Genomic DNA, 19,272 nt, shown 5'->3' with positions numbered 1-19,272 from the left:
AAAAAAAAAAAAAAAAACAAACAACCAAACAAAAAAAAACACAAAAAAACAAGAAAAAACAAGGTGACAAGGGCACCTCTTCAAACAAAGTAAATATATTAAGTAGTCATAAAAATTGGCATGTCAATCCAGGATCTAATCAATGCTCTCAGTGCTATGAAACCTGACCCCTGAGGCAGTTGTTGTATCTGAGACAGGGGAAAAAGGGTGAGACCAAACACGAATAACAAGAATACATGGTGAGCTAGGAAGTAATTCAATTTTAGTGACAAGATATTACTCATTGTATCCATTGCCTCTAAAACACCTTTAATCAACACTTCAGTCTCAGCCATCTTTTCTGGAAGCTTCCCTGTGAACATCCTTCAGGGGCTGCTTCACAGGCAACAAGGATGCACAGACTCTCCCTGGCTTTTCTTTTGGGCCTCATCCTCTTTGCCTCCACCTTTCCTACCTCCCTTTTCTACTGGCTGCCAACTCTCTGCAACACTTCTTGCTTCCAAAGCATTTGAAAAAGATTCATAATTGGTTTTCACATCTTTAACATTTTTGCAGAATTATTTTTGGCCTCCCAGATAATATTTTGGGCATTGAATACTTGCACATTATGATACCTTTTTTAAAAAAATTCTCTTATCTAAAAGTAGCTTTCACTGCTGTCCTGAGTCCTCACTGCCTTTCCCTCATTTTCTGTTTTAATGAATATTATTTATTTTCCTTACTGCCTTGAAATGGTTGGACTCTATGATTTCCCAGGTCTTTTCCAATCTAAACGATTCTGTAACTCTGTGAAGTTTCTCAAGAACAAAATCCCAAAGTGTTCTTTTTAATTGCCTTTTAATCATGTTCCCCTGTATCCATAGTTCTTTTTGGAGATTAAACACTACCATAGTGAATTTGCCTTTTTCCCCCACCTCCTACAAGGCTTTGAACCAGAAGTTCTGTGATCACTGTTTCAGATGTTTTCAACAGTAGCAGTTTTAGTCCCAAGCTCCTTCAAAACCAAGTTTTCCTCTCCTGTGATCCCTGACTACACTTCAGTAAAGTTGTCTTCAGACAAATTCTGCCTCATCCTCACTGAGCTTTTCCTACTTCACTGCAAAACTTCAGTCCATGAAATACAATTATACTGCCTGTTAATTAATTCCTTTATCTAAATGCATTCTGAGCTTTCTGGAAGGTAAAAGCACAACCTCACATATTCCTTATTTAACTTGTACGGTACCACCAGTCCCCAGAGGGAATTCCTGCCACCACTTGGAAAAAAAGGAGGGGAAGAGTAAAGTGACTGTTTCTAATGATTAATATATAAATAAATAAATAAAGCAGAACACTCCATCACAAATCTCCCTGCTCAGATTGCAGATCTTATCAAGCTCAGTGACATGGGGCAAAAATGGCTGATAACAATGCATTTCTCACCACTGCACAAATTGGAGAACAACATGGGAAAAACATGGGGAAAAGTAACTCTACATGTAAAATGGTTGGCTTGAAGTGAGCAACTGATCCCGGAGCCCTCTGAAAACCTGAAGTTCTGCACAGCTTTTTTCAGGAAAAGAGGGAAGAGGGAAATACTTGTATGTCACTATATAAATCTATTACACACCTACATCCTTAATGCCTTGTGTCCTTCCACCTCGAGTCTCCATTGAATGCTTCTCTATGAAGAGAGCCTAAGCACACCTCATTATTCAATTTTTAAATAAATCACAGAGAAGAAATATGATTAAACCATACCCCATCCCTGGAAGTGTCCAAGGCAAGGCTGGACAGTATTGGAGCAACCTGGGGTAGTGGAAGGCGTCCCTGCCCATGGCAAGGGGTTGGAACTGGATGATCTTTAAGGTCCCCTCCAACCCAGACCAATCCATGATTCTATGAGAGGACAGATAGCATGGAGGTGAACAGAACTCACCATAGCTCCTATGACACAAGAACTTAAATGCATCTCAAATTCTTCACTCATCAGATTTCAAAGCATCAAACAAGCAACATTTCTCCCCTCAGATTCTTGGAACCAATTGCAGCAGGGTATTTGAGAGGTGAAGGGAACATTAATGAGGGAAGCTGTGAAACAATAACTTATCTGTCCTCAATTAAAAACTCTGGTCCAGTTGCTGCCCTGAGACTCGGGGAGTCCATAACAGCTGGTTCTTAGAGGCTGGATGGAACATCCAGGGATCAATCAAACCATACATGTCCTCTTTGTTTCCAGCCACCATTAGAGAAAGAAGGACAGATTTTATTATTAACTTTCCCTGCGATCAGCATGTTTAGTATTTTCTGAGTTGCAGACATCTTTGTACAATGCTTGCACTTGGGCAGACTTTGGCATTCCAGAGATGTCATCAGACCAGCTCACAATTCTGCTAAAATCCTACACTTGTTCTAATACACAACAGTCAAGGAACTTCAAGCTTTCAGTGTTCAGTTCACTTCCAAACTTTTTAGGCATCCACATGTTCATGTTTAGATTTAGGAATCAAAGCTCCTGAAACAGAGTCAAGGGAGGCACCTCCAAAAATTATTCAAAACATCTCAGGCAGATATTCCCAGTCATATTAAAGTTCGACTAAATTCAATTCATCCCAATATTTGCAGATCCACAAAGTGTGTGTATGACAGCACTTCCAGAGTCTAATTAAAGCTTTCCTCACACATCTGTTAAAAGCAAAAATTTTCTAAAAATACCAAACCCAAACAAACCCAAAAAGCAGCAATAATAAACTACACGCTCCACTTCACAAAGCTGGATTTCATTCACAAATATATCAGGTTTTATTCTCCACACAAGATGACTCACTGCATGTTCACTCCCTTCAATCTTCAAGCATTTTGTTAATATATGCAGGAAACAAAGCTACAGTAGTTTGCTTGTGAAAAGGGAGGTTTTCCTGTAAACCCAGAGCTTGCAAAGGTAGAAGAATTTGCCTTGTACAGAAAAGAATATTTAGTATACAGTGGAATATTTAAGTAATAGAGACATTCTTTCAGTGGGACATCTATGTCTCACAGAATAACAGAGAAATAATGATAATAATAAGGAATTATTCTATATGAAAGACAAATAATCAGGTAAATTTCGCCCAAAGCTAGAGGGAAATATCAGCCAAATATTGGTAGGGATTGCCTGAGATTACCATTTTCTTTACCTAAGAAATGAACAGAAAGGCATAAAGCCCCAAAAGCTCACTTTTAGTCTGAATTTTATGATGATACACTACTCTTGGTCAAAATGTAATGGAGAAGGTGAGAATGCTGAAAACAGTAAAAACCAGAATTTACTCTTGGTTTTTCATCAGCCTGTTTTTATGGTATTTGACAGGAAGCCACCCTAGCAGCCCCTAAAGAGTAAGACCATCACAAATCTCAGTTTTATTGCCCTTTTCATAAAAATTTCTTCAAAAGCTCAAGTTTCATCTGTCTTCTAACTCCAGATTTTTTAACTTTGATGTTAAGTTTTAAACAGACAGGTATTCTAAACTTCCTTTCTTGTTGTGCTTCCCACTTGCACATCATAATATCTAACCTCTCTTTCAGAATTCCTTCTACTCAGTTTTATTTCTTAATGCAAGCCAGAAAAGTGCCTCCGTTACTTTTTCACTCCCCATTCTGTATGTGGCAGAAATCTCTATTTCCTTTGTTTGATTTGTAATCAAAGACAGTTTTAAGAAACTAGACAGCTCCTCACAACAGCAGAGGAAACATATACAGAGAGCTCTGTTTTTCTCAAAAGCACACCAAGACCTATCATTTTACCTCATCTAGAGAAGAAATAAATTCTACAATTCCCTTAAATCAGGCCACAGGCTACAGCCTGTATTATCAATCATAACCATTGCTCAAATGCACACAGTTCCAACATCCACAGGCCTTCTCTGTTAATAAAAGCAGCAAGACCATTTTTCAAACTGAAATACTGCGTAACAGTAGGAGAAAACAGAGAGCAAATTAAAATAACCAAGTAAAATGAACAAAACATTTCTGCAGGTGCTACCATCCTCTGCTGAAGTTACTCTTCTTCCTCCCAAATCTTCAACAAACTAGAAGTTTACTTCTGCTGCCTCACAGAGTTGGCAAACATATCTCATAAATGGGAGCATGGAATTAGTATGATATAATTCAAGCTTCTTCTGTAAGCAGCCTCCACTGTGTTTTCATGAAGGCTGCTTTTCTTGAAATATGGGAGACAGATTCCAGCTGACTCTTCCCCACCTCATAGTAAATGAGTTTATGATCATCTTCCACTACAATGTACTCTGGTGCAAAACCTGCTTCCCACAAGATCTGTGCTCTTCCACCTCAAAAGCAGTCCCAGCTAAGGCAGGATGTGGTAGATCAGATACAGAACTTGACATCTATGACTCTCCAAGTTCCAACAGCCTGAACCAATTTCTTCATCTCCACAGGCCACAGGTTAACATTTTTGTAAAAGATTCTGGTGGTATCAGAGAACCACAGAATGGCTTAGGTTGGAAGGGACCTTAAAGACCATCTCCTTCCAACACCCTGCTATGGGCAGGGACACCTTCCCCTAGACCAAGCTGCTCCAAGCCCTGTCCAACCTGGCCTTGGACACTTTCAGGGACAGGATTAGTAAAAATCTGATAGCAAAGGGCTCTCATTTTCTTTACCTCTGAATTTCCCCAGTCTGAGACAGATGCCACACAAGTCTTGGTGTAAACAGAGACCTCTTGTGCTGTGGGGAAAACTTACTTTTTCCCTTAAAACCAGTTCAAACCATGTAATCATTAAAACAAAAAAAAAAAATTACTTAGGTGTTTCTGGTTTGTCACCTCCTGGATTTAAATGGAAGTAGAAATATGGGCTCTTTGATCACTACAGATTGTTTATGAAGCTGCACAGAAATAATTCACAGTGCTGGCCTGTGACAGCAAAGCTGTTGGGAAAGCAGCACTAAAGGAGACAGTGATTTTTTAATTTCCAACACCTCATCGAGCTGTAGGTGGGTGTTGGTACTACAAAAGAGGAGAGCTGTCCTTGCTGAAGAGACTCCAACCTCCCCCTAACCAGGGCAGATTTGGGCAGAAGGGCTCGAAAACCCAGGAGCCACGAATAAAATGTGACATTCTTTCTAGAGGACAGGGAGCTGTTGCTTAGAAACTGTTTACAGATAGATCCTGCTGGTGTACCTAAAAAAAAATAAATAAATTAGGTCATTCTTGGCCGTAGGTAGGAGATATCTTTATTGATATAAACCCCTCCACATCTCTCTCTACTGTCAATAATTAAAAATGCTTTAGGAAGGCTGCTTGGATGCTCTTTTGGCCAAAAACTGCACATTCCCAATGGCAGAATTACCCATTTTGAAACATTCTGGTGAGTAAGTTGACATCACAGCCACCTCGGCAGGCTGAGCCCAGGCTCCAGGCATAGACTGGACCATCTGAGAAAGGGACTGGCATCAAAAGTGAAATCAAAAGGGGGTGGGGGCAAAGTGCAATTAATCTTCTTAGTTGTTGTAGAGAAAAAAAAAAAGAAAAAAGAAAAAATTAAGGAAAAAACATGACAATGCCACTAGACTAAAGGAAAAAAACCCCATTCAATTCTACTTTTTAAATGCCTTATGAAACCAGGTCTGCTAAAACTGAAAGGGGAAAGGCCACAACACTTCTTTGAAGACATGAGAGAACAAAGTTTGCCTTGAAGAACAAAAGGTGAGGTTGGAATTGGATCACTTTACCAAGGGGAGTAGTACAAGGAGCTCCTAAGTATCTAAAACAAAGTTGCAAGAGAGCACTCATTGCTCACAGAGAAAACAAATTCGTTCAGAGCAGATGGGAAAGAAAAATTCTATCAATCCAGAGCCAGTTTTCTCCTCCACATAAATAATCCACGCTTGAACAATTTTTCCTCATATAAATAACCACATTTATAAGAAGCCTCAAGTAAGAAGGCTCTTATATCATTATTCACTTAAAAACCACTCCAAAAATTCAGACAAATCACTGCTTTCTAAGTAAAAGAAAATAAAACGCACAGCTTGTGGTAATAAACAGCTCATTGTCATCATTCCAGAGAAAGTAATTTTTTTCTCTTCACTTAAAAATAAATGTAGCACGGGCTTGCTTTCTTACATTAAGCAAATCACATCAAATGAATACAAGTATTAGCACATGGGACCTAATGTAGAGAAGGGACCAAAGTCACAGTGATAACCCCAAAAAACAAAGCTGGTGTTGTAGAACAAGTGCCTCTGGTTGAAACATCAGGGGCAGATCTCAAATTCATCAACAAAGCCCACATTCCCTGTAGTGTCAGCAGAAGGTCGCCACACCACTCTTTAAGGCCAGAAAAACAAGGACCAGGAGAGCATGTGTAATTTAATCAAAGTTGCTTAATTCCAAGGACAAACACAAGCCTGTGTTGTGACAGCCTGAGTGACAAAGACCCTCTCTTAGGATGACTTGTGGAAGCTCTAGGTGAGGTTAACATGTAGGACACGAGTTTGGGGTTTCAAGGGTTATCACAACAGGCTCAAAGTCTGGGAAAATTGTTTCACTCCTTCACTCAATGCATGGCTTCCCACCCAGGGAAGGTGGCTAATAGGCTAAGATCCCACTCCCCCATGCCAGGAACACAGACAAAAACAGCCAGAAAAAAAGGAGTCTTAACAACCACAACTATTATTATTCTTAAATTGATCTAGAAATACACTTTGGATTAAAGTAATGCTAATTATTTAAAAAATTAAAGATAACATGGCCCATTTCCCAAAGGCTGCCAAAGCCACACAGGAGACTTGTGAAGCGTGGAGGAGAGGCCAACCTGATTTTTATTCATGTGTTGCTGTGCTTATCTACATGGGAAACAGAATTATGCTCTATTTAGCCCTCTGTCAGGTTGCTCAGGTTTTAAAATAACTGTTAATGAAATCACAAGTCTTCAACACAAACAGCAGCAACAAAAATAGCACCAGGACAGCAAACATTGGACTGCAGCAACTCTGAGCAAGTGTGGAGCAAAAAAGCATCTCCCTACATTCAGCTGTCTTGAAATAAAACACAAGGAATAATAGATTGCTTTTTATTGAGGCCTCACTACAACGATTCGCATTTTGTAACAATCTTCACAGAAATGCAGCTCTTAAAAATTAATTTTTCCTTTGGCTTAAGAACCTAACTTAGCAAAAAACAGTTTGGCATGGGAAGTGCTCATTACTTTAACACGTAAGACATCTGGAAATCACCTGAAGCATAATAATTTATCAGAATAAAAACCAAGGTTTGCTATTTTTCAGCTTTTTCACAATATTGTGCAGAACTCAATTTTAACACATCCAAATGGTTTTAGTTTTAAAAATACTACTGACACGTAATTTTCACTCCGTTATTTAGGAATGTATAGACATACACTTCTTTGGTGTGAAGTTTGGATTGAATTTTAGGAATGACTCTCAATAAAATCTTTCTTTAAAAGAACAAAATCACAGGATCATAGAATCACACAGTGGTTTGGGTTGGAAGGAACCTTTAAAGATCATTTAGTTCCAAACCTCCTGCCATGGGCAGGGACAACTTCCAGTAGAAGGCGGTGGTGAGTATCTGCTTCGCATTTTCACGATAGAGGACCTTGATAAATATGGCTAAAAACCTAACAGCTTCTTTAATGGTGATTAAACAGATGCAAGGACTGCACATGGTGGTATGGTATCACTGCTGTGACAGAAGAAATCCAAGTGATTACACACCATCACCAAATCCATTTGATTTAGTGGGATCCAAAAATGAAAACACAACAGTTGTTCTTCAGACAGCAAAATTGCCTTGGAGAAACAAATAACGAAACCCTTCTAACATATTGACTGTGATCACTGCCCTTGACAGATCTTGCATCTCTCCTTGTGATGTTTTCCACAGTACTCTGTGTTCAGAAACACAGGCCCAGAGTTAATTCAGATTCATCACACAGAGTGTAAGATACACGTACCTGTCAGACCCATAATTTAAGACAACATTTGAAATTCTATTTCCACTTTGAAAATTTTCTCTGAGATGTCAGTTCTCTCACCAAATTTCACCAACATTTCATGTACCTTGCCACACTAAAGACTGACCCTGAGTTGTGGTTCCTGGACCCAGGGCATCTTTCCACCCACATCAGCACCTTTTGGGAGAAATACAGTGACACTCAAGTAACTCAGTGCTTTGGTACAGCTGGGGTTGTTTTTGGCACTGAGTTATGACCCAGAATATTGTACAGAATCAAACCTGTGTGAGACCCACAACCTAAGTGAAGAGCAAAGCTGAACACTGCAAGGTGTCTCCATCATATTCAGGGAACTGAGTCCACCTATAATGTTTTCTTCAAATGTCCCAACATGACAGAAGAAGCTTCTCACTTCAGAGGAAAAGCAGTCTTCAGATTAAATCAACACCACAAAAAATAGCTCATTAAAATGAAAGACTGAGCAGTAAATATTGTATATTTGCAGCCGCTCAGAAATCAGATGCAAAGAAGAGCTGATGTACCAGACACTTATTGCTAATTTTTTTTTTAATGTTAAAATGGCAAAAAAAAATCCTGCTCACACAAATCATCTGCTTTCTAAACAGACACAATCAGTGCTCACAACAGCTCTATAAGGTAACACAGAGAAACAATTCGAATTTTCCAGAGATAGAAGTAATCTATGTATCACTGTAATAGCATACAGGACTGGCTCCAGCTACACTTAAAAGACACACAGTCCACAGCCAAAGGCAGAACCAGCTCCAGAAATGTTGGGTAAGAGCTTTGCAACATTGATGAAAATTCTGTAATTAATTTCAAAAGATCAAGGGTTTAATCTTGCATAATCTGAATACCCAAACTAGTGCCTTAGACAAGACAGCCAGAAACCATCTGCAACGCTGGAAGAGGCTCCTGGTAAAATAAATCTTTCTACTCAATCCTTGTTAAGTGTTCCTCATGTTTTGCACATTTCTTGAAATTGGAGAAACGGATTTCAGATTCAAGGCAAAAGGAGGATTACGTGAAGACCAGAGCTCAGATTCAATATGGGTGCTTTAGTTTTATTTTAATGCTTGAAGGAGGTTTATCTGCTCAGACACAGTACTTCTTCTTTTTTTGTATTTACATACTTTCCTCCTAATAAAGGGACCTCTAAGTACTTGAAGCTGTTAAAAGTCTTGCTGTGATGTACCTGTCCCACAGCAGCTGTGCTTTCCCTCTATTTCCCATACCCGAACTATAATGCCCCAGAGGTGACTTCCATTCCAATTTCTAATTAAAGCTAGGTGGAAATTACTAAAAACACACTTTTTAAAAGAGTGATTTCAAAATTTTTTCCTCATTTACATGACCTTGCTTTCACCCCAAGGAAAAGCTTATGATGAAAAACAATGATGAAAGAGAAACATCCAAACCACCCCAGCCAAGGGGTGACTGTAGAAGGTCACTCAAAAATTCTGGAGATCCAATCAAACTGTCCAATTCACACCAGTAATTACAAACACACCTGGAGTGTTTAAACTGTAATACCTTATTTTCTAAAAATCACAGAATATCCTGAGCTGGATATCATTCCCCAGTCTGTCCATACATCCAGGGCTGTCCATTCCAGGTGTAGAATCCAGCACTATCCCTTGATAAACTTCCTATGGTATTTCTCTGGGGAATGTGGTTTCCAGTCCTTCCTTAGAGGTTCCTTTTGTGTAATCAAACACTGATTGCTCTGATCCACCCCTGTCCTAATCATTGCACAGCCCATCTCACTCTCACTCTGTTTCATGAAATATTTAATTACTGTGGATTATCTGGCACAAACCTTTCTTCTGGATATCGTGGCACCAGAACAGACCTCACACCACCTCTAATGTGTTTATGGTGCAGAGAGAGCAAAACTATCAGACCTCTATTTTCACACCATTATGGAAAAACTGATTTAAAAAAAAAAGAAATATTCAAAATATCCATCTCTAGTGTTTCCCCTTCCTCCTGACTGATCTTTTTATGAAAAACCAGCCAAGAAGCTGTTCTTGGGCTATGTAATTTTCTTTGGTTTCTTTTGGCTGTCAACCAGCCAGCAAAAATAAACTCATTAAGCTGACAAGAGACCTGAGCACACTCATGTTGTCAGTGCATCTCAGCATCATTCTCGTGAACCCAAAAGCCAAAAAACAATTAAAATAAAGTTAAGCTGACTCCACCCTTAGGATGCAATCAAGTTTGCAAGGATCTGTCAGTCCAAAGTCAGTGTCTGGCAGCATCTGAGCTAAAGGGGATGTGCAACTTCAGCACATGTCAAGCCAAAACAGTTCTAAAAGTAGTAGCAAAATATCAGAATATGGAGTGTGGAGCCTCCAAAAAAGCAACTCTGTCACAATTACAGCTCTCAACCTAATTGAGTTTGCACGCCTACTATTTTTGCATCCAATCCACACTGCTCTCCCTGTGTTGAATCTGTCCAGTTATCTGTGATTTTTCCTTTGCTGCCACCACATTTGTAGTTTGCTAAGCCCCAGCTTAAGTCTCACATGGAGCCTTGTAATCAGCGAGGTTTCTACTTAAAAGCAAAAGGGAAAAAAGTTACCATGGCTACTACAGTCACTCAGCTTTCTCAACTACCTCAAGACATTAATTCTGAAGGCTTTTTGGCTATGTTTGCACAAAATGTACGCTTCCATACTACTCTGTCATGTAAATTAGGTTGTGCTGCAGTGTTTGAGATCACCTGGGACCATTCAATCCCTTTGGCTGGCGTTCCAAGAAGACTTCACAAGAAGCAAGGTGATGGTTTCCCTGATCACGTTAAGGAAATTATAATTAAATATATTAAATATAATTAAAAACAATAATAAAATGTTGTTTCTTACCCAGCCAAATGAAGGTAAATACCTGAACACAGATACCCCAGACATTTTCTAGTTCTTAGGCTGAATTTGTAAACAAAAACACAGTTGGTAGTAAGTACAGAATTAGAACAAGGCAAGCCATAAAATATTTGTAAAAAACGCTCTGGAAATGCACTTAAGTTATTTAGAAGATGAGAAAAGCACACAGAGAATGTTAAAATGTGTATAAGACTTGATGCTGGTTTTCATCCAAACACAGCATGGGTAGAAGACAATCCTGCCCAGGACCTGCGTCCCCACTGCTCTTTAGCATCTAGAAAGCACCTGAGCACTTCCCTTACACTCACCTGCATCCCCTGGGCTCAGGCCTGAGCGAGAGGGTTGGAATTTGAGTGTAAAAGAAAAAAAAAGAAAAAAAAAAAGTAAAACTTTGTTCAAGGATGCAATTAGTGTGCGAGAGCAAATTAACACATCAAGGGATTCGGTTTGCTGCCTTAGCCATGTACGGAATTCTCCCTAAGCCATGCAAGGAAAATGAAATCATAAGATGGAAATAGTTCTTCTCTTTCCTTTTCTTCACATTCCTGTTCTTTCTAGATATCAGCTGTGACCCAGAAACAATACTCAGCAAGGCCAAGAGTCCAAAAGACGCTGAATGAAATTCAGCTTGAATTTTAGGGGGAGCATGGGGCCACCCATGTGAGCCAAGTAACAGCTCTGCAAACTCTGCAGCCTCTGAGCAGCGCTCCCAGCCAAGCAGGACATTTGTCAGAGTGTTTTTATTCTGATTCTCTCCCTACACCACCTCATCCTCCTTCATTCATGGGCTTCCTGATGATTTCTTGTTCTTAGAAGTATTTCTGCGGAGCATCCAAGCACTGGGAATGGAGATGACGGAGATAATAGAGACGTTTAAAATTAGACTAAGCAGCTGTAATCCTGAATTTGCATTTCTGACTTGATTATAGTAAGCACTGAAGACTATCTGCACAAGAACTAGAAAGGAGTTCCTATGCTGCAATAAAAATATATGAATCTCTCTCACTTTGACCCCATTAAGGGGAAAAAAAAAAGTGGTAGCAAATGGCACTTTTATGGAAGTTTTTTCTTTGCTATTCTATAACTTCATTTTAAGGTTAAAATTTTAAATTTTAAAATCTTTAGATTTTAAAATTCAACCTGTGGATTTTAATTGCAAGAACTAAAGTAACCAGCTTTTCCATATTTTACACATGGAAGAACTACTTTCCTACTTACCCTGGATTTTTCTCACTTCATATTTTAGTTGTTATCTCTTTTATACCTTTTCTTATAAGTCTGTACAGTCTCTTATCTGAACAGGCAACATTTGTAACCATGGGATAACAAGTTACAAAGCACTTCGATAAATTCTCTATCAAGCACAGATGACAAAATTTTACTTAAATATTCTGTCACAATAAAAAAAAGTTAGAAACAATCCTGTTCTATTTTGGTAAAAAATGAAATAACCATTTTCATCATATGATTTTTTTACAGAGATGCAGAAGAAAAAAGAGTATTTGGGTTCTATATTCAAAGTTTCTCCATAAATATAATGAAGAATTCACCCATGAGTAACTTACCACAGCTGGTGATTTTATATCAGGAAGAGAGATCTGATAGTAACATTCAAGAAAGTTAATATTTAATGACAGAGGACATCACACCTTTTCTCTGTTGATTTTTATTCACTCGTTTACTTAAAAATGTTTATTTAAAGAAATCTCCAAATTAACTCAAAAGTCACCGAACAGTTTTGAAGAAGACATTTCACTATCCCAATACGTTTTTTCTAGAAGTAGCAAAGAGAAAAAAAATACCTAATCAGATAAAAACATCTGCCTCAGATTATCTGTTCGCAAAAAATTCTCTTCTTGAAAGATTTTATTCATTTTTCTTAGTGTGGATCACCTGGAAAGGACACAACTATTGCCAGTGACATGATGGCACTAAAACAGAACTGAAACCAGTGCTTACTGAAATTTTACTCTGTTTTTAAGTGCTTTACTCCACTGTCTAACTTGAAAGTTAAATCTCTAGGAAGAAGTCATTTGGAGTTTCTTTTGATGTCTGAAAAGATATAGAGAACTGATAAAAGTGGTTTTGCCAGCTCTGCACAGGATGGACACAGCTTCTGTATTTAAAACATAAGGAATATTTGCCATTGATCCTTTCTTTACAAGCACAACTTAGAGAACGGAGAGATTCAGCTGCCCCTGCTGTGCTGAATGAGTTGTAATGGAGAATTGCCATAAAAAGAGATTCAATGGAATACAGCAGAGTGGGTTTTGTTAGTAAATAACAGCGTATTAAAAATTAAGGTTGATTAGTTGTAGAAAAGGGCAAAGTGAATAATCCATTTAGAAGCTTTAAGTAACTTAAAAGCTTAAGCCCCATTTGCAGAAGTCACCTGGGCAACTGGGAGCCTCCCCTGACAAAACCACTTACACTTTTTGCATTCAGAATTTAAGTTCCACTTACATTCAAACTGCCTTCCATTTTAATATTCTCGTCTGCATTAAGCATATTGTAACATATGCTTGGTTTTTTTAAAATACAGAGTTGCAAAGAAAAGGACAAGTCCACAGGAGAAAGAAATGTCACATCATAATTACTTTAACACCAGTAATAACAGCAGATTGGAGTGTCTGCAAAAATATCTTTGAAATATTCTGAACACAGAAATTCTTTTGTATAACTGCAGTATCTACTGTTTTTCTTACCTCTCCAATGCAACCCCTGTGAGACGTCCTTAATGTTACAGGATTCAGCTTCACTTAACTGAGAAATTCACATTACTTACAAAGCCTGAAAACTTGGGCAGTCTCTGCTGCAATGTTGAAAATGTCTCTCCACTGTTCTCTGTACCAGAATACTAATGCAGGGGGTGATGTGGCTGAAAAGCACAGCTAGACAAAAAATACTCCAAAGGAGGAAAAAAAAAAAAAAAAAAGCCTTGCTATCAGAAAATGCTGATTCAGCAGAGTTAAAGTACTCCGAGGAAAGGTGTGCTTTCTCCACACAACCAGTGAAAAAATACAGAAAAGCTTTCCTCCTGCCCCTTTAAAACTCAAAATGCTTTGTCTGATGACAGCACAAGATATCTAAGACAATAAAATGTGTATGGGGGAGTGGGGAGAAGGATAGTCCTGCTAGAGGAAAGAGTTTTAATTTTGCTGGCCTTTTTAAAATCCACCTGCTCATTCCATGCCAAAACAAAAAATGATTCAAAACACAAGGAACACGAAAATCTTGCCTTCCAAACAAGTGTACTGTTAAGTGATGGTCACAACAGTCTATTTTCACAGAGCAGCTGATCTTTTGTTGTATAAATATGACTTCAACCTATCCTACTGTTTGGAAACATTCACGAATGCCTTTCTGTGTCCAACCCCTGCCTGGAACCAGATATCACTGCTTTCTCAGTGGCTCGTGTGTGATGCTGAGGAGACCATGAGAAAACTGAGACGCAGAGCTTTTATCCAGAAACCTGATACAAAATTCATTTACAGCTGTAGAATGCTGAGCCTGCCCAACCAAAGACTTGATACAACAGTGTTATCACTCTGGGGTATATTTAGGTGTACGATGCATCCCTCTAAATAAGAAGCAATAATACAATAACTTAGAATAACTTAAAATAACTTGGAATGGTTTAGTTTAGAAGGGACCTTAAAGATCATTTTGTTCCACTGCCTGCCATGAGCAGGGACACCTTCCACTAGCCCAGGTTGCTCCAAGCCTGTCCAACCTGGCCTTCCAGGGATCCAGGGGCAGCCACAGCTGCTCTGGGCAACCTGTGCCAGGGCCTCACCACCCTCACAGCCAAGAATTTTTTCTGTATTTCTAACCTAAAGTTCCCCTCTTTCAGTTTGAACCGAACACTCCTTGTCCTGTCACTACAGTTCCTGATGAACAATCCCACTCTGGATTTCCTGCAGCCCCTTCTGATACTGGAATGGGCTCTGAGGTCTCCTCACAATTTTCTCCTCTCCAGGATGAACAGCCCCAACTTTCTCAACTTGTCTCCATGGGAATGATGCTCTGGTCCCCTTCTCAACTTCTTGGCCTTCCCTGGACTTGCTCCAACAGTTCCATGTCCTTCTTATGTTGGGGACACCAGAACTTAGGACGTTGTTAACCTAATTATCAACCACTTCTTTTATACAGGACAAAACCTGGTTTCTGTTCTTTGTTGTCACCTCTTCAACTTTTCTGTTACAGTAGTCTTAAAAAAATCCTGGTTTTTTACTTTCCAACACTGCTCAAGGCACGCTGGACTCAGCAGCAATTTGCTCCTAGTCAGGTTCAGGTGTTGTTGACCCAGCTGGAGGATCTCACCCATCAGTACTGGACCTCCAGAGAGGAATGAGAGCCTCAGCTGCTCCTGCTCCCTGCACCAGCCTGCTGGCTTGGAAAGCTGTGCCTCAGGAAAGTTTTCTGAGCCCTTTATCCTAACAAATGTAACAAATGTGGTGTTTATATGAAATCAACAAGTTTATCTCAGTCAGGAGTAGCTCTCACCCTCCTGTGAAATACAACTTTCTTTTTGTAACTTTCACCTTCCCTTCCCACTCTGGTCTTTTTTATATCTCCTTCTTGCATCTTAACTAAACCAGCTCCAAGGGACCAATTCCTGAGCCACAAAACCTCCCATCAAGTTACATCCTAAGCCTGTCACTGTGATTTCTAACAGGTTGGTGGTGCTACTCTTTATTTCTGTACATTGCCTTTCTTATCTCCGACTGCATATTTGATTATTTATTTACTTATTCTTCCCCTTGAGGGTGGTGAGGCACAGGATGCCCAGAGAAGCTGTGACTGTCCCATCCTTGGAAGTGTCCAAGGCCAGGCTGGATGGGGCTTGGAGCAGCGTGGGATAGTGGAAGGTGTCCCTGCCCCTGGCAGGGGGTGGGACTGGATGATTTTAGAAGTCTCTTTCAACCCAAACCATTCTGTGGTTTTATGATTCTTTCAGTATAGTTGTCCCTTCTCTTTCCACAACCCTTTGATATTGTATCTAAATTCAGAGTATTCCTATACTGTGTCCACTTTTGAACAAACTATGGAGCAAGTGAATAAAGAGCTGAGCTTTCTTTAGCCAAGCCTTGGAATATGCTGTATTAAAAGCAAAGCCTACTCACCTAAAATGTAATAAAATGTGTTTCTGTCATTGCAAACAGGAAAAAAAAAGAAAAAACCTCATGCTGGTGTGTTCAGACAGCATGTAATACCTGCAAGGCATTGTCATAACTACTACAATTTGGCCACAAAACAGATTTCAATAAATACTGTGGTTATAATTCATATGTAACAAGAAGAAAAGTGTTAAGCGATAAAAAATTCATACTTTTTGAAACAGTGGGTGTAAAAAACTAATAGGTGAGGATGAAGACATTTCTTGGCAGCAGAAAAAAAGTGGGGGGAAACCGTAGGAACAAAAGATATCTCAGCTGTCACACAGGTGTGGTGCTAAACAGGGACTCTGAGTTCCACCAATAGTGCAAAAGGGCAGATACATTCATAAAGCAATTCTGCATATGCAAAGTACTTGATAATTTGCTGGTACCTCATGAGAATATTAATTACTTTTCCATCCCATTGCAAATACAATGTTAAAACAGTATTACTTTGCAGTAAACATTTTCGGTCAGCAGGACCAAAGATCACCATGAAGAGCACTCTCAGAAGTGTCCAAGGAGTTATCTGTCCTACCAACATGGATTTTAAGGAATTCTGAAAATCCTGGGAAAATTCCAAAAGTCTGAATGAACATTTATGTTACAACCATGCTCTAAAAGACCCAGTGAGACAGTGGTTGTAAACGTAGGAAGGTTAGAACAATGGCAGTCCTGAACAAAACCGTAAGTTAAGAAAAATTATATGGGACTCAACTGATACCTCAGAGCTCTGTAACAAAAAATAGGAAGTAAAATAATGAAAGCTGACTTTCTAAAATGATTGTGGTCTAATTCCTTGATATGACTGATACTTCCAACTGGCAGAAATATCTGTCTGCATGTATAAACTTCTCTGGCACTTGGTGCAGTGTTCTGTGCGAGCCTGACAACAAAACAGAACCAATTAAACTGGTGAAGAACTGGTTAAGTGACATTTCAAAAAGAAAAAAGAACAGCTTTTGAGCAGATCTCATCACAACATAACTCAGATTAACATGGAGTTCCCTGAAGGCGGAGCCACTACCACGAAACACCTTTTCAATTATTTGTAAGTCTACACCATAAATCATGACATAATTTGCACAAGTATAAATTGATAGAGTGCTACAGAACTGAGATAAATCAGTTCCAAAAAGCCATCAGGAGTGTTGGGTATAATCAATCAATGCTAGAAATAAAACGTTATTTTAAAAAGCCACATACAAAGTTATAAAGCTGCAATCAGGAAAATACATGCCAGTCTATGGAATGATGAACTCTTGTGGAAAGAAACAGTCCTGCAAAGGGTTTGCCACAGTGAGAGTACCCAGAGAGAAGGAGATCAAGATGCAGGGCTGCAAATGAAGGTTTAATATGTAAATGTGATGCAGAAGCAGGACAGTAACACCAGAGAGGTAATATTTAAATGCACAAAACACTCCTGAGACAAGGCTCTGGCGTGCTGTATCCAGCTCACAGTTTCATAAAAATGCTGAAAAAGTGGATTTGGAAAAAAACAATCCCCAGAAACTGAGTTGTGAGGAAAATGCACGCAGTGACAAATTTCAAGAATTTTAGTTCATTTGTCTTTTCAAGTAGAGGAGAAGCTGAATACTGGGTTACAGCAGATAAATACTTTCACGGTAAGAAAATACTCTGAGTTCTTTAGCATAGTGGAGAAAGGCACATCACTAACCAGTGACTGGAAGCTGAAGCCAAATAACTTAATAAACAGCAGATTCTCTACCTCTTACTGCCTTCCGATCAAAATACCAATTTTTCTGGAAGACATGTTTCAGCCGAATGCAAGTTATTGCACTTAAGAAAAACTGGATGAAATCCAACTGACTACAACAGTCAAGGGGTCAGAGCAGAAGATCTAATTGCTTCCTTTGGCTTTAAAGCCTCAGTGTACAAATACTCTTGGTTTTCAGGACTTCAAAGGCATTTCAGTAGTACCATGCATGCTCAACATTAATATTAAAAGAGCTCTCAGAAAATCTGCATGAATTACAGTTGTATTTCCATGTAAGGGCTCAAGTGACACTGGAGCTTTCCTGTTGAGGCGTCTGTCATCAGCAGAGCCCATTAATGGAATTACAGCTACCTTGTACCCAGCTGAGGTGGTATTTCTGTAAACAAGCATTTACACAATTGAGTGCAGAACTTCACCCTTCACATCAGTACTTTCACTCCTCTAGAAAGAATCCTGTTCGACCTGCAGCACAAAAAGCCTGATACAATGCATTATATCAATCACTGGCACTACAGGTAAAAAGGAAAACCAGCAGCGTCGTAATAGCCACAAAGGCAGGAAAATCTGGTGTTCACATCAGCAGCATTGTTTGAGCCTGCCCCTGTTTATGCTCCTCATCTACCTGGCACTCCAAAACACACACACCACTCACTGCAATCTTGACAAGTCCAACATTTTTCAGCAATACATGCCAAGGTAATGTGTAACATACGCATTAAATATCCAGGCTGATAGAGCTGTGCTGTAGCATCGGCTGCTGTGGTATCTGGATTTCTACAGTAACAGGGGGGTTGAAACGTATCTATCCTGGTGAAGTATGAACTAACTTCGAATTCAGCAAACAGAAGCTTCAAAAGGCTGGAATTGTCCGAAGCACACTCGCAATCAAATAAATGCTCCACAGGAGAGAAACACAACCACCAGCTGACAGAGCATCACCTTAGAAAGAACCCAGGCATCACACGCAGCCAGAGAGATGCGAGGGAGGGCATTCACCCCTCCAACCTCCAGAGAAGGAAGCGCCTGCCACCTCACGCTACACCCCACTGTAAAGAGGTATAGAAGTTTCTTTCCCGAAGCCCTGGCGCATGGATGTTCCCCTGAGCATCCCCAACACCACCTCCCAGATGGGCACGGCAGCCAGGCAAGTCTGGCAGCTCCCAACCACCACCATGGCCGAGCGAAACTTCTTCCACTCCAAGAAGCCCCACAACGAGACACTTTGGCTGCCGCCGCCTTCCAGTCAACATCCCCACGGCTCCTCGCCATCCCCGGCGCTCCACGCAAAGACAAAGCCACGCTTTAAACTTTCGCTCCTCGCCACCGGAGCAGATCCTCTGCTGGGAGCTGGCACCTCTCGGGCTGGGTGCTGGCTGGGATGTGCAGCGGGTGCTTGGGAAGGTCTCAGACCCTGGCAGAGGCCTAGAGGGAAGGGATGGAGGAGGTGCCCGCAGCCCCCTCCCCACCGCCCAGCCCCGCTCCCCGCGACCCCTCCCCGCCGGCGCCCCCCTCACAC

General features: G+C 40.0%; 1 protein-coding gene across 3 annotated transcripts in view; it reads right to left on the bottom strand.

Annotated features, from left to right (window-relative positions):
* The window catches only part of CTNNA2 (catenin alpha 2), a 463,429-nt gene that overhangs the window by 443,475 nt on the left and 682 nt on the right, over window positions 1–19,272 (bottom strand). The window contains exon 1 of one of the 3 annotated variants that reach the window (XM_008639874.2): window positions 13,565–13,660. The exons of 1 other annotated variant lie outside the window; for it this stretch is intronic. The gene's annotated coding sequence lies outside the window, so the exon portion shown is untranslated. Of the gene's footprint in view, window positions 1–13,564; window positions 13,661–19,272 lie in introns of those variants that run through there. One more of the 3 variants, XM_008639875.2, reaches the window with a different exon arrangement.

This window comes from Corvus brachyrhynchos, unplaced genomic scaffold (genome assembly GCF_000691975.1).
Source record: "Corvus brachyrhynchos isolate BGI_N302 unplaced genomic scaffold, ASM69197v1 scaffold166, whole genome shotgun sequence".
Lineage (NCBI taxonomy): Eukaryota > Metazoa > Chordata > Aves > Passeriformes > Corvidae > Corvus > Corvus brachyrhynchos.
The sequence above is the reverse complement of the archived record's forward strand: the minus strand, read 5'-3'. Positions and strand labels throughout refer to the sequence as shown.